This window comes from Rattus norvegicus, chromosome 1 (genome assembly GCF_036323735.1).
Source record: "Rattus norvegicus strain BN/NHsdMcwi chromosome 1, GRCr8, whole genome shotgun sequence".
NCBI lineage: Eukaryota > Metazoa > Chordata > Mammalia > Rodentia > Muridae > Rattus > Rattus norvegicus.
The window spans coordinates 154,028,996-154,045,063 of NC_086019.1; the positions used below are offsets into that span (position 1 = coordinate 154,028,996).

The following is a 16,068-nucleotide window of genomic DNA, read 5'->3' on the forward strand; positions in this document are numbered from 1 at the left end:
TAAGAGTCCTCGACCTTCGTCCAATGTTTGACTGTGGGTATCTGCATCTGTTTCAGTCAGCTGCTGGGTAGAACCTCTCAGAGTTCCTGTCTGTGAGCATACCAGAGTATCATTAATAATGTCGGGGATTGGTGCTTGCCCATGGGACGGGTTTCGAGTTGGGCCACTTATTGGTTGGCCATTCCCTCAGTCTCTGCTCCATCCTTGTCCCTTAAGGGTGAATTTTGGGTCAAAAGTTTTATGAGTGGGTTGACGTCCTTATCCCTCCACTGGGGATCCTGCCTAGCTTCAGGAAGTGGCCTCTTCAAGTTCCATGTCCCCACTGTTAGGCTTATAGACTAAGGTTCTTACTTAGAATTGGCCACAGTTTAGTTCCCCCTCAGAACAGAGACGCATGACATCATCCTGCTTAAAGACTCTTTAGTCTCACTACCCTCTCCTTCGGTTTTCTTACTACATCCCTCTTAGCATCTCTACTCAGTTTAAATGTTATACTTCTGTGACTCTCTTCTAGTACCGTGCTCTTAGCATTTTAAAAACTTATGTGTCTGTTCCACACTGAATAGTGAAAGTGTGGGAATTGGTTTCTTGTAATCCTGAATAGCTGGACTTTATTCCGTGTTTCATTGGTTAATAGATGTCTAGAATTAATAACGAATCAGTAATGCCTGAATTTTATTACATGTTCAAAATGTTTCGAAACCTAAGAATTATTTTGACTGTCTACAGGGATAATCCATAGAAGTTCACATACTCTAGTACATCCTGGCAGGGAGAGGACCTGGCATGTGCTGTAGGTGGCAGAGACGCCAGGGACCTCTTTGCTGGCACTTAGTTGCTGTGTGTTGCTTTAGCTCCCCAAACTTCATTCCTTTCATCCAAAGCTGCCTATGGCGGACTGCGCACTGGTTTGTAAAGGCGTCCAGATATACTTTTTTTTTTTTATTAACTTGAGTATTTCTTATTTACATTTTGAGTGTTATTCCCTTTCCCAGTTTATGGGCCAACATCCCCCAACCCCTCGCCCTCCCCTTCTATATGGGTGTTCCCCTCCTCACCCTCCCCCCATTGCTGCCCTCCCCCCAACAATCACGTTCACTCGGGGTTCAGTCTTAGCAGGACCCAGGGCTTCCCCTTCCACTGGTGCTCTTACTAGGCTATTCATTGCTACCTATGAGGTTAGAGCCCAGGGTCAGTCCATGTATAGTCTTTTTTTTTTTTTTTTTTTTATTAACTTGAGTATTTCTTATATACATTTCGAGTGTTATTCCCTTTCCCGGTTTCCGGGCAAACCCATGTATAGTCTTTAGGTAGTGGCTTAGTCCCTGCAAGCTCTGGTTGCTTGGCATTGCTGTTCATATGGGGTCTTGAGGTCCTTCAAGCTCTTCCAGTTCTTTCTCTGATTCCTTCAACGGGGGTCCTGTTCTCAGTTCAATGGTTTGCTGCTGGCATTCGCCTCTGTATTTGCTGTATTCTGGCTGTGTCTCTCTATACTGGGGTTTTAACTCATGTTACTGGCTTTCTCTTTTTAGCTGACAGATAAAAACTGTGTGTATTTATGGTGTACAACCTAACGTTTACATATACAAACACAGTGGAATTTCTGAATTAATGTACTTTCTTATTTTTCAGTAATCTTCAACTATACAAATGTATATTTCTAACCTTTAAAAAATATAAAAATGTAAAGAGCATTCTAAATAGCATGTCTTGTGTTAATATATAGAATTTTTTCACTCCTAGAATCCCTTTTTTATAAAGCATAACTATATTTTGTCCTCATTCTGCGTTTATTGAACTTGGAGTAATTTGTCCATTTTCAAACATTATTGACTTAACTTCTCTTTTGCACATGGTGGTCAGAAATTAGTTAGTATTCATCGATCCCTATGGAAATAATAAATAAAATATTTGGCTTTTTGACAGCTACATTAGCTGCATTGTTCAACACGCACAGCTGTCAGGCTTAGAATGGCAGTTTGGCAGCTGACAAAGCTTATTTCACCCAGTGGCCTTCCTTTCAAAGGGTTTGCAAATGCTACACATTGAGTACAGTTAAGTCTGGAGCTCACTAGTAGGGCTTGTATTTAAATGGGAAAGAAAACACTATTTTCTTCAGAAAATTTGAGATTGTCTCATAGTGTAAAAGTATTGCCTGCCTTATGAGTCTAAACTAAAATGGCCAAAATGCTGTCTTGTACGTCACTCCAACTTTCAAAAATGAAGACAACAAAATGTCACTAAACTTTGAGTATAGTTTGCAATAGTTTATATGCACAGGAATGTTCTGTGTAAGAAGATGATTTCATTGACACAGAATACTCTATCTTACTTTTTGTGTTTGAGGTTGGTTCTGAGGAAATTTGGTCTATCCTCTTGGCTTTTCTAGTTTGGCCTTCTTGTTTTCTACCTTAGTTCCTCCTCCCTCCCATTTTCTTCTATAAACATTGATTAAGTATCTTTAATTTTTTTTTGTGCCAGGCACTGTGCTGGAGAATGGAATAGATATAAACAAAAATATATAAAACTAACCTCCCTCTCTCCTCAAGAGACTTCACTTGTCTAAGTAGAAAAAACACATTTAAACTATGCAGAAGATTAGGGAAAACAGAGATCCAGGAGCCGGGGAGCACTGTAAGTATGAGCTACAATATATTCTACATTTGTATTTAATACTGCAACAATAGCCTATGTGGATTTTTCTTTTTTTTTCTTTTTTTTCTTTTTTCTCTTTTTTTATTAACTTGAGTATTTCTTATATAAATTTCGAGTGTTATTGCCTTTCCCGGTTTCTGGGCAAACATCCCCCTAATCCCTCCCCCTTCCCTTCTTTATGGGTATTCCCCTCCCCACCCTCCCCCCATTGCCACCCTCCCCCCAACAATCTAGTTCACTGGGGGTTCAGTCTTAGCAGGACCCAGGGCTTCCCCTTCCACTGGTGCTCTTACTAGGATATTCATTGCTACCTATGAGGTTGGAACCCAGGGTCAGTCCATGTATAGTCTTTAGGTAGTGGCTTAGTCCCTGGAAGCTCTGGTTGCTTGGCATTGTTGTCTATGTGGATTTTTCTATTCATGGCCATTCAGCTTTGTCTGTGTTAATAGAAATAACAAAAGGACATATTATTATGCATCTACTCTGTGCACAGCCTTTATTGTTTACCCTTTAGGACACACCTATGCATTCAGGTTGTTTTACAGTTGAAGAATGAACAATAATGAGATAAGAGTTCTCTCTGGGGCTAAGTGTCTGCACTCAATCTGTCACTGACTATGAAGTTTTGATGAGGTACTTTATCATAATTTATATTAGTTTTCTCATCTTTGAAGTTGATCGACAGGGCCTTTCATGGTGGTTCATGCCTGTGATCTCAGCATATAGGAGGCTGAGGTAGGAGGAGTCCAAGCTTGAGATTAGCCTGGGCTCCATAGCAAGACTTTCTCCCTCTCCCTCTCCCTTCTCCCTCCCCCTCTCCCTGTTCCTGTCCCTCCCCCTCTCCCTGTCCCTCTCCCTCCCCCCCCCTCTCTCTCAACACACACACACACACACACACACACACACACACACACACACACACACACACACACACATGGTTATAGGTTGCATAGAGTTTGAATGTGTTGCCCCACAATTCATGTATTAGATGTTTGGTTCTCATATGACTAGACCTTTAGGAGATGGGAGTCCTATGTCACAAGACTCTCCTTTCCTTCCTTTCTGTTGGTGATGTGGTCTCTTCTCATATGATCTGGTCATTGTGCTGCCATCTTCTATCAGAGTTGGGCTGATGTCTGTTCCACGCTCCTAAACTTCTAGAATAGAAAAGCCAATAACTTGACTGTCTTTGTAAAATTAAAAAGATAGATTTGACAACAGTATCTATACATAGGGCTTTTATAATGGATATAATTAAGGTATTATAATTCTAACCAATAGAAGTAGAGAGTTAGAATTTTTATGTATGTTGTTTGCCACAGGCATGCTGTATGCATGGAAACCAGCAAGCAGCAGAAGGTGACAGAATCCCTGGAAGTGGAGTTACAGATACTTAGTCACCGTAAGGGTCCTGAGAATCATATGGTGCTTCTCTGGAAGACCAGCTTGTGCTGTTAACCACCATGCAACATCTCTTTCTCTGATAATTACATTTTTCACATTCTTTAATCTGATTCATAATTTCAAATGTCTCTAAGACATATCCATGTCTATGAGTCATAAAATTTTGAGAGAGAACTTGCAATAATCAATTAAATTTGTGTTTCTAAGAGAAATATATACAAGAGACTTTCAGCTAACAGGTAAAGGGTGAACTCTGGTGGCCCAGAGTCTGGTTAGCAGTAAAGGATTGCCACACAACAGTTTTGTAGGGAACAAATGATGCAATAAAGACAGACTGTGATCTTGAAGGTGAGTTCTTGCTCTGCCTTTGTTATCAGAGATTAAAATTTCTCTGGTTAGTAGGATGTGGGAGAGGAACCCAGCTCTCTGCAGCTGCTCAGCACCTGTTGCTTGTATGACTCCCTCTCTACGTCTTTGAATTACTCACTCCCACAGCCTTAGTGTGGCTCGCCTATGTGGCATGTTAGAAATGAAGGCAGGAAGGCTCTCTGAGGTTTGCAACTCACAATGCAGGCTAGGCTATTCTTGGACTTGTTGTGGTTCTTCTATTTCAGCCTGAAAAGATCTGTACCACAATTCCTGACTTTCTTGGTTAGTTTTCAATGAAAGATCCAACTCAGTTTAATGACCTCATTCTCAGCACCAGGGAGACATAGGAGGATCCCCATAGTGAGCTCACCAGCTGGTCTGGAAAAATTGGTAAACTCCAGGTTCAATGAGAGAACCAATGTCAAGAGTAATGTGGACAGAGACTGAGAAAGACACCCAGTGTTGGCTCCTTTTAACTATTATAATTAAATTATAAATAGGTTTCAATATGAATTATACGCATGCATATAATCTTTAGATCATATTCAAGCCTGTTTCTTGTTTTATTTCCTCTCCTTCCTGCATTTCCCATTATACTGGTTTTCTTTGTTTTCAAAAATTTCTCATTTCTACTTTTTGCACTTTCAAAGCAATCTAGAGTCTACATAATAAAAATGTGCTTGCTTACTTTTGATTTGTCTTATTATTTTTCTAATAGCAAAAGAAAGCATACAGAGAAAATGTATTCAATATATTCACACTGGGAGCAGGAGTACATTAAAGGGTGCACTGACTCCACCAAGACTATCTTTAGGGTACTGACACGAGCTATAGGATTGAACAGAGAAGCCAGAGAGATACATAATGAAGTAGTCCTGGTGGGGCCAGATGGATCTCAGTCTCTGTTCCGACTCTGAAGGACAGTCCAAAGAGCCCTTGCTGCCTGAAGTGTGTAGAGTGTTTCTCAGAGCGTGATTTCATGCTCCAGGGTGACTCCTTCTCATTGTAACAATGGTTCTCATCTGAGAGCGTGGTCTGTCTTTTGAGGATCTGTTGTTTCTGAAATCTATATGGGTTATAGTTAAATGACATAGATGACATAATCTCTGTGTATTCAGTAGTGAAAGGGGATAGGCCACAGCAGTCAGACAAGTACTCCTGGAGGGGTTATCAAGATTACACAGTGTCAAGAGCCTGCCGGAGCTAATGTAAAGGAAACTGACACAAAGTGAAAGCAGAGAATAGGCTTCTATTCTGTTCTTGTTGCCGAGTGAGTCTGGTTTGTTTTGCTTAACTGGATGATCTCCAGTTGCACTATTTGTTCTGAAAATGAATTAATTTGTTCTTTTTTGAAAATGGTTGAATAGAATTCCACTGTATCATGTATATATTAGTACCTACTTCGGTTGGATCCATGATTTGCCTATTGTTAATAGTGACACACTAAACATGAGTATCTCTTTGGGTATGCTGACTTAAATTCTTTCTTTATATACCTATGTGTGGCATAGTAAGCTTATATTGCCTTTCTACTTTTAGTTCTTTTAGGAGTCTCTATAATATTTTTCAACATGGCTTGATATATTTACACATAGTTTATAAAAGCATCCCTAATCATATTGTTGTCAGTATGTCTTAGTGAAAACTATTCTGACTGGCATAAGATTTCCATTTTCTTTTTTGTAATTTTATCTTGGGTTTCCCAAAAGGCTAAGCTTGTTGAATTTTTCCTGTATTTATTGATCACTTATACATTTTGAGAACTGTCTATTTAATTCATTTGTCCATTTTTGGATTGGATTATTTATTCTTTTGCTATTGAATATATTGAGTTCTTTATATATTCTGGTTATTAATCCTTTTTGAGATGAATAGCTTCCAAATATCTTTCCCATTCTGTAGGGTATCTTTTCATTTTGTTATTTCTTTAGTTTTTAATTTTATGCAATTCCATTTGTCAGTTCTACTATTTTCAGAGTCCCTTTCTGAAAGTCCTTATCTATGTCTATACATTGAATTATTTTTCCTGTGTTTTCTTCTTGTAGATCTTAGATTAAGGTATTTGATCCATCTTTCATCACTTTTTATATAGAATGAGATGGGGGTCTACATTCAGTTGTCCTCATGTGAAAATGCTTTCTCCTGTAGCCTTTGCGGAAGACAATGTCTTTTATTCCATGCTGGTTTGGGCATCTATTGAGAATAATATTTCTCTATCAGACTCCATTGATCTATGCTTATTTTATGTTAATATCAGGATTTTTAAATCTCTATAGGATCTGTAGTATAATTTGTAGCAAATGTTCTGATATTACCAGCATTTTATATTTTGGTTTCCTTTAACATTTTTATGTACTTCCTTTGAAGTACAAATTTTACTAGAGTATAATTTTTCCATATTTCACCTGTTCTTTTAATATCTTAACTGAGAAGTCAGTACCTAGCACAAGGCCATAAAAGTTTATACTTTTTTTTATCAGAGCTTTATAACTTTAACTCTTAAACTTTTCAATCCAATTTAATTTTCATGGATGATATGAATTCCAGTTAATTAGTTTATACATGCGACTAGTCAGTTATCCCTAAACAAAATTATTGAAAAGAATTTTTTTTTCCACCACAGAATCATCTTGGTCCTACTGTTGAGAATTGGCCAATGATGAATGTGTTTATTCTTAGAATCACAATTACACTCTATTCATTGGGATGGCTATTACTACGCCAGTACCATACTCAGTTTTAAGATCAGGAAGCATGAATCTTCTGCTTTGTCCATCGTTTTTAACTTTGTTTTGATTTCTGGAATTTTTATATGAATTTTGGGATCAATTTGTTAATTTTGGGGGAGGGGGACACATCAGCAGAAATTTTTATAATGACCTTGTTGAATCTCTAGTATGTTTTGGTAGTTCTATCATCTTCACAACATTGTCTTTCAAATTATGATGATGAAATGTTTTCTATTGATTTATGTTTTATTTTATTTTAAAAAGGTTTTGTAGATTTTACTGTAGTGATCTTCCATTTGTTTTGTAAATATTCATAAAGGCTAAGGCTAAGGAATATAAAATGTTGATATGTGGCATACCTTGTATATTAGTATATATTCCAATCTTACTGAATTAATTTGTTAGCTGTAATAAATGTGTGTGTTAGCTGTAATGTATATGTGTGTGTATGTGTGTGTGTGTGTGTGTGTGTGTGTGCTTGATTGAATTTCTTAGTATTTCTTTTTGTATACAAGATTGTCAGTTCTGACTAGACATAATCTCATTTCTTCCTTCAATCTGGTAGCCTTTTACTTCTTTTTTCATGCATAATTGCTTTGGCTAGAACTACTAATATGATTCTGATCAGAAATAAACAGACACTCTTGTATTGTTTCTGATCTTAGGGAGACACATACAGTGTTTTGCAGTTAAATAGGATTATTGCTGTGAGTTTTTCAGATGTGTCCTTTATTCAAGTTAAGGGGAATAGATATATTTTATAGACTTACTCTTTTACCTCATGCAAATATGCTTATATAGTATATATGCTTATATATATTAAACATGGAAAGCTGTGTATAAAGATTCGGACATTTTACACAATAATATGAATTTATTACCTTTCTTGACAAAAATCCCTAGAAATCTAATCATGATGTTTGCTCACACTTGTTCAGAACAATAAGTGCTACCTTTTATAGAGGATAATTATCTTCTTTCCTATAGTATATAACCCCCAGCTATGTCAGCTTCTTTTATACATATCCATACATGCATAATGCCAATGTATGACTTCTGAGAGCGGAGAGGAATAATCTTTCTTCTCTAGGAATAAGATCCCTAATTGGTTATCCAGTACCAAATGGTTATCCCTGAAAAAAAATATATCACTAAATGAACTCAGCACATTATAACATTGTAGTTTTGTGTGTGTGTGTGTGTGTGTGTGTGTGTGTGTGTGTGTGTGTGTGTGTGTATTTAGGACCTTCCTCAGTGCCTGGAGCTGGGTAGGCCCATTCAATATGTATTCTCAGCAAATAAGTACTTGTTGAAAACATTGAGATGAGCAGGACTTATGTTTATAAAAACACTGGGGCAATATTTTATGAAAAGTCAAATGTTGTCGTTTTATATTTTGTTCGTGCAGGTTTACTTAGGAAATACTGTTGCCCGCTTGTGTATTATTTTTTTAGCAAGTTTATGCAGATATTCACAATTTTGTAGCATTTAAAAATGAAAACTAGTGAAAATTGAAATGAAAATGATTTTCTTGAAATAAAAACAGTTGGTATTGATTTTTTATCATTTCCAAGGAGTCAGGAGGCACTTTCTTACATGTTGTGTACTATTGCAGGGAAAAACAGCAACGGGGATTATCTATGGGATATCTGTAATACTGTGGCCAATCCCCTGATTCTCAGTTTTCGTTTGGGACGGTCTGGCTTTTCTGGTGTTTGTTCACTTCCTGTGGTATAACATTATTGCCACTGCTTCTTCCTAGCACACACCTTTCATTTTCAGTGGACCCCTGAATGGCCCTGACACTTGTGTTTTCCTCCCAGAGTGTTCACGGTCCAGCTGAAAGAAGAGATTGGTGCTGGGTGGTTTTCCTGCTTAGTGGATTAGCGCATATGAAAATGGATTTCATAGTTTGTCTCCTCTCTCCTTTTGTTTTCAATGAACATTTAGGGAGACAAAGCAGTGCCATAGTGGGAGATGATTTTTTAAAAGTAATTTATTTTTGGAAGTTTCAAGTGTAGTGTGTTACATACTTTTGAAAAGATTTTGCTTAGACTTAAAGACAGGATTAAAGGTCAGCTGTTAGGAAGGAATGCCTGTGGCTGTGTGCCTGCTGAGGTGGTGTGAGCAAGAGACACTGGCGGTTTCAGTAACAAGTGGGAGACTTGTGTTGAGACATCCAGATTTTCTCTTCTCTTCAAAACGTTTTCATGGAGTCCAAGGAGGTTCTTGTTCAATGTAAGTCGATTTACTTTTCTTCTGACTTTCCTGTGGCGACTGATATACTAGCAACTGGGAATACTTCCTTCATAATTTCCTCGCATTATTTCCTGTCTTATCTTGTGTTGCTTGCCTCACTCATTCTCAGTCTTGTGAAGATATCCTCACGCTCCTGATTACAAAATTAAGGACGGAAATGAAGGAGCTGCAAAATTCGAGCTGTGTTTGGCAGTCATAAGTATCCTCTCCTACCAGGATATGTGTGGCAGTTTGACTTTGGAAAGCAAAAGGCTGTGCTCAAATTTCTGCTATATGTGTGATCTTGTAAGCATTCAGAATAAACAGGAGATTTGAATCGCCACTTTCACATGGTTTTATTGTAGATTATAAAACATCATAGCAATATGGGTGAGCTCGTCCCAGAAGCTCAGGAGATATTGTTTCTTTCTTTCCCTTAGTGATCTTACCTAAGTGTTTTGAAGTGATAGAGCTACAAGTAATAGTTTTTCCTTGGACTGAAATGAGTAATATTTGGAAAGTAATAGTTTACGTTTTCATCTAGCATATTCATTTTAAGTAGCTAAGGGTGATGGTAAGTGTAACAAGCACAGATTAAATAAAGTGCAGTATCATGGGCCTTTAGTATGAAGGCTCTCCATTGGTAACCTTAGGCAACAAGTGTGATCACTTTCGTCTATGTCTGAGGCACCTGAAGATCAGAACAGCTAAAATCTAAATGATCAGTTCTTTCACTCCTTTTACACTTGTCAGCCTGACCCAAAGTTGCTGTTCTTGCTTATTCCATAGGCATAAGACACAGTCATATCGGTAGGCCAATGTGCTGGAGGAATAAAAACACATCTAAAACTTGTTTTAGTTTCTTTATGATTTTCTTGGAAGCTGTCATCCCAGAGTACAAGAAAAACCAATACTTTTTCTTTAACAAACTTTCCATAAGTTACATTGATTTTTTTTTGTCTTTCATAGTAGTTCAGGTCAATGTCGTATATTAATCTACGTTTCAGAAAGATGTGTCCTGAGGAAAGACTCTGTGGGAGCATCTGACTGTGTTAGCTGCAGGTAGTGAGCACAGAAGTCTGCAAGTTTAACTTCTTCCATTTTCTGTGTGCATTTTCTTCATAACCACTGCAAAGAAGAATGCTTACAGATAGCAACAACCGAGACCCAGCAAACAAACAGAAGCCTGGGACTGTTTTTCAAAATCTGTCCTAGAGTCACAGAGTATTAGTGCCAGAAAGTAGTTCTCGGATCTAGACAGATGATTCAGCAGTTAAGGATGCCCACTGCTCTTGAAGAGGACTGGTATTTGGTACCCAGAACCCATGTTAGGGATGCTTACAACTGCAGCTCCAGGGGATCAGATGCTAAACTACAGGCATCTGTAGTCATGTGCACATACCCACACACAAGCATGAACACACATACATAAGAAAAAAATTAAGATTACTTTGGTCCCTGTTCTAATTATCAAGGAAGCTGATGGGCAAGTATGTATGGGTAAAGTCTCAGGAAGCATGGATGGATGTCCACTGATGTACGTTCAGAGAGTCATATGTAAGGAGGTCTTGGTTGATGGGTGTATTTCCCTGGGTCACATGTCAAGGTCACAGCTAGAGGAACAACCTGAGCATTTTAAAATTCAAGATTGGTGCTTTAAAAAAATCATATTCTCCTGCCTCTTTTTATTTCTACCTGAATAGAACAATTGCTACACTTGTTTAGAAGGAGAAAGCTAAGTGTCTGAGATGTTAAATGAATTGTTTATGTCACAGGTAGGCAGGTTGATGTTGAATAAGTTCAAAAATGCCTTTTAATTTTTTATGAGAGGCTGTGTGTTTCATTTATTTATTTATTTATTTATTTATTTATTTATTTATTTATTTATTTATTTATTTATTTATACATACACACACTCCAGATTTTACTCCCCTCTTGGTCACCCTCTGACTGTTTCACATCCCATACCTCCTCCCGCAGGCCCTGTCTCCATGAGGATGTCCCCATCCCAGCCACCCCATCCACCCCACCAGACCTTTAAACTCCCTGGGGCCTCCAGTCTCTTGAGGGTTAGGTGCATCTTCTTGGACTGAACCCAGACCTGGCAGTCCTCTGCTGTATATGAGTTGGGGGCTTCATATCAGCTGGTATATGCTGTGTGGCTGCTAATCCAGTGTCTGAGATATCCCTAGGTCCAGGTTAATTGAAATTGCTGACCCACTTACAGGGTCACCCTCCTCCTCAGCTCCCTTCAGCTTTTCCCTAATTCAACCAGAGGCATCAGCAGCTTCTGTTCATTGGTTGGGTGCACATATCTGCATCTGAACCTTTCAGTTGCTTGTTGGGTCTTTCAGAGGGCAGTCATGATAGGTTCCTTTTTGTGAGTGCTCCATCACCTCAGTAATGGTGTAGGTTAGTCCTTGGGGACTTCCCTTGAACTGGGTCCCCATTTGGGCCTGTCACTGGACCTTCTTTTCCTCAGGCTCTTCTCCATTTCCATCCCTGCAGTTCTTTCAGACAGGAATAATTATTGGTCAGAATTTTGACTGTGGGACAGCAACTCCATCCTTCACTTGATGCCCTGTCTTTCTGCTGGAGGTGGATTTCCTCTCCCCACTGTAGGACCTTTCATCTAGGGTCCCCCACTTTGAGGCCTGAGAGTCTCTCCCCTCCCAGGTCTCACGTACATTCTGGAGGGTCCTCCAAACTTACCTCCAGAGGTCACCTGTCCATTCTTTCTGCTGGTCCTCAGGATTTCAGTCCTTTCCCCCCACCCAATACCAGATCATGTTCCTCTCTCTCCCCTTCCCCCAATCCCTTTTCTCTCTCAGGTCCCTCACTCCCTTCCCCCTTGTGGTTTCTTTCTTCTCACCCCCAAGTGAGACTGGGGCATCCAAACTCGGGCCCTTCAGCTTGTTGAACCTTTTAATTTCTGTGGACTGTATCTTGGGTAGTTTGTACTTTTTTGGCTAATATCCACTTATTAGTGAATACATACTGTGCATGTCCTTTTGGGTATGACTTACCTCATTCAGGATGACATCTTCTAGTTCCATCCATTTGTCTGCAATACTCAAGGTACCCTCCCTCTTAATAGCTGAGTACTATTCCATTGTGTAGCTGTTCCACATTTGCTGTATCCATTCCTCTGTCGAAGGGCATCTGGGTTGTTTCCAGCTTCTGGCTATTACAAATAAGGTCACTATGAACATAGTGGAACATATGACATGGTAGAACATCTTTGGGTATATTCCCAAGAGTGGTATTGTTAGATCTTTAGGTAGATTTATTTCCAATTTTCTGAGGAACTTCCAAATTGATTTCCAGGATGGTTGTATTAGTTTGCAATCCCACTCAATGGAGGAGTGTTCCTCTTTCTCCACATCCTCACCAATATGTATTGTCATCTGAGGTTTTGATCTTAGCCATTCTGACTGATGTAAGGTGGAATCTCAGGGTCATTTTGATTTGCATTTCTCTGATAATTAAGGATTTTGAACATTTCTTCAGGTGTTTCTCAACCATTCAAGATTCCTCTGTTGTGAATTTTCAGATTAGTTCTATACCCAATTTTTTGATTGGGTGGTTTGGATTTTTGGTGGTTAGCTTCTTGAGTTCTTTATATATTTTAGGTATTAGCCCTTTATTGGATGTGGGGTTAGTGAAGATTTTTTTCCCAATCTGTAGGTTGCTGATTTGTCTTATTGACTATGTCCTTTGCCTTACAGAAGCTTTCCAGTTTCATGAGGTCCTATTTGTCAATTCTTGATCTTAGAGCATGAGTCACTGAAGTTTTGTTTAGGAAATTTCCCCCTGGGCCAACAAGTTCAAGGTTCTTTTCCACTTTCTCTTCTCTTAGTATCAGTGTATCTGGTTTTATGTTGAGGACCTTGATCTACTTGGATTTGAACTTTGTGCAAGATGACAAATATGGGTCTATTTTCATTTCTCTACATACAGATAGCCAGTTGGATCAGTGCCATTTATTGAAGATGCTTTTTGTACCCACTGTATATTTTTGGATTTTTTGGCAAAGATCAAGTGTGCATAAGTGTGTGGTTTTATTTCTGGGTCTTCAGTTCTATCACATTGACCAACTTGTTTGTCTCTGTACCAATACCACACATTTTTTTTTTAAAAATCACTGTTGCTCTGTAGTAGAATTTGAAGTCTGGGATGGTGATTCCTCCAGTAGTTCTTTTATTGCTAAGAAGGAATCAGAGAAAGGATTGAAAGAGCTTGAAGGGGCTTGAGACCCCATATGAACAACAATGCCAACAAACCAGAGCTTCCAGGGACTAAGCCACTACCCAAAGACTATACATGGACTGACCCTGGACTCTGACCTCATAGGTAGCAATGAATATCCTAGTAAGAGCACCAATGGAAGGGCAAGCCCTTGGTCCTGCTAAGACTGAACCCCCAGTGAACGTGATTGTTAGGGGGAGGGTGGTAATGGGGGGAAGATAGGGAGGGGAACACCAATAGAGAAGGAGTGGGGGAGGGGCTAGGGGGGATGTTGGGCCGGAAACCGGGAAAGGGAATAACAATTGAAATGTAAGTAAGAAATACCCAAGTTAATAAAGATGAAAAAAATAGCTTTCACTTAAAAAAAAAAGAATTGTTTTCACTATTCTGGTTTTTTTTTTTACCTTTCCAAATGAATTGAGAATTGCTTTTTCCGTGTCTTTGAAGAATCGTGTTGCGATTTTGATGGAGATTTCATTGAATCTATAGATTGCCTTTGGTAGGATGACCATGTTTACTATGTTAATTCTGCCAATCCATGAGCATGGGAGATCTCTCTATTTTCTGAGATCTTCGATTTCTTTCTTGAGAGACTTGAGATTATTGTTATACAGATCTTTCACTTGTTTGGTTAGAGTTACACCAAGATATTTTATATTATTTTTGGCTATTGCGAAGTGGGTTGTTTCCCTATTTTCTTTTTCAGCCTGTTTCTCATTTGTATAAAAGAAAGCTGCTATGTGGGGCTCGATGTGTGTTTTGAGCTTTACTAAAGTTTCTTTTATGAATGTGTGTGCCCTTGCATTTGGGGCATAGATGTTCAGAATTGAGACTTTCTCTTGGTGGATTTTCACTTTGTTGAATATGAAGTGTCCTTTCTTGTCATGCTTGATAACTTTTGGTTGAAGTTCTATTTTATTGGATATTAGGATGGCAACTCCAGCTTGTGTCTTGGGGCCGTTTGAGTGACAGACCCTTTTCCATCCCTTTACTTTGAGATAGTGTCTGTCTTTGTTATTGAGATATGTTTCTGGTGTGCAGCAAATTGCTGGATCTTGTTTGTGTATCCAGTCTGTTAACTTATGTTTTTTTATAGGTGAGTTGAGTCCATCAATATTGACATGTTAAAGACAGATAGATGACTGTTGGTTCCTGTTATGTTCGTTTTTGTAGGTGGCTTTATGTGCGTGTGGTTCTCTCCTTTTGGCTTTGTTGTGAGATGTTTAATGTCTTATATTTTCTTTTGTGTAGGTACCTTCCCTGTGTTGGAGTTTTCCTTCTATGATGCTCTGTAGGGCTGGATTCATAGATAGATACTGTTTGAATTTGGCTTTGTCCTGAAATATTTTAGTTTTGTCTATATTGATTGAGAGTTTTGCTGGGTATAGTAGTCTGGGTTAGCATTTGTGTTCGGTTAGAGTCTGTATGACCTCTGACCAGGCTCTTCTGGCTTTCATAGTCTCTGTTGAGAAGTCTGGTGTAATTCTGATAGGTCTACCTTTGTATGTTACTTGGTCATTTTCCCTTGTAACTTTTAATAGCCTTTCTTTGTTCTGTGCATTTAGTGTTTAGATTATTATGTGATGAGAGAATTTTCTTTTCTGTTCCCATTTGTTTGGTATCTTATAGTCTTCTGTACCTTTATGGCCATCTCTTTCTTTAGGTTGGGGAAGTTTTCTTTTATGACTTGTTGAAGACATTTTTAGGTCCTTTGAGCTGAGAATCTTCATTCTCCTTTATTCCAAAAATTTTTTTTTTTAGATTTGTTCTTTTCATTGTGTCCTGAATTTCCTGTATGTTTTGGATTAAGTTTTTTATGTTTTGAATTTTCTTTGACAGTTGTGTCAATCTCTTCTATGTATTCTATACCTGAAATTCTCTCTTCTATCTTTTGTATTCTGTTGGTGATATTTACATCTGTAATTCCTGACCTCTTTCCTAAGTTTTCCATTTCCAAGTTTGCCTCCATTTGTGTTTTCTTTATTGTTTCTACTTCCACTTTTAGCTCTTAGACTGCTTTATGAAATTCTTTCACCTGTTTGATTGTGTTTCCTCTATTTCTTTAAGGAATTTATTTGTTTCCTCTTTAAGGGCTTCTACCTGTTTAGCTGTGTTTTCCTGTATTTCTTTCAGTGAGTTATTTATATCCTCGTTAATATGTACTCCATTGTTGCAGTACATATTAAAAAAAAAACTACTAGCCCATGCTAGTGCTGGCTCTGGTGGGCCACATGGCATCTGCTGGATATTTTCATCTTAATGTGCAAAGCATCTCAACCTGCTAGCAATCTCATGCTGCTGCCAGCTACTCTCAGAGCCTGGCAGCAGTCACCCTCTTGCAACTCTCTTGCTGCAGACTCTGCTCACATTCCCAGTATCTGCCCCTTGTGGTTATAGTCACAACTCCCAGTGACCCAATAAAATC

General features: G+C 38.6%; 1 protein-coding gene across 7 annotated transcripts in view; it reads left to right on the forward strand.

Annotated features, from left to right (window-relative positions):
* Dlg2 (discs large MAGUK scaffold protein 2) overlaps positions 1-16,068 on the forward strand; it is a 2,051,694-nt gene that overhangs the window by 164,451 nt on the left and 1,871,175 nt on the right. The window lies entirely within an intron of this gene.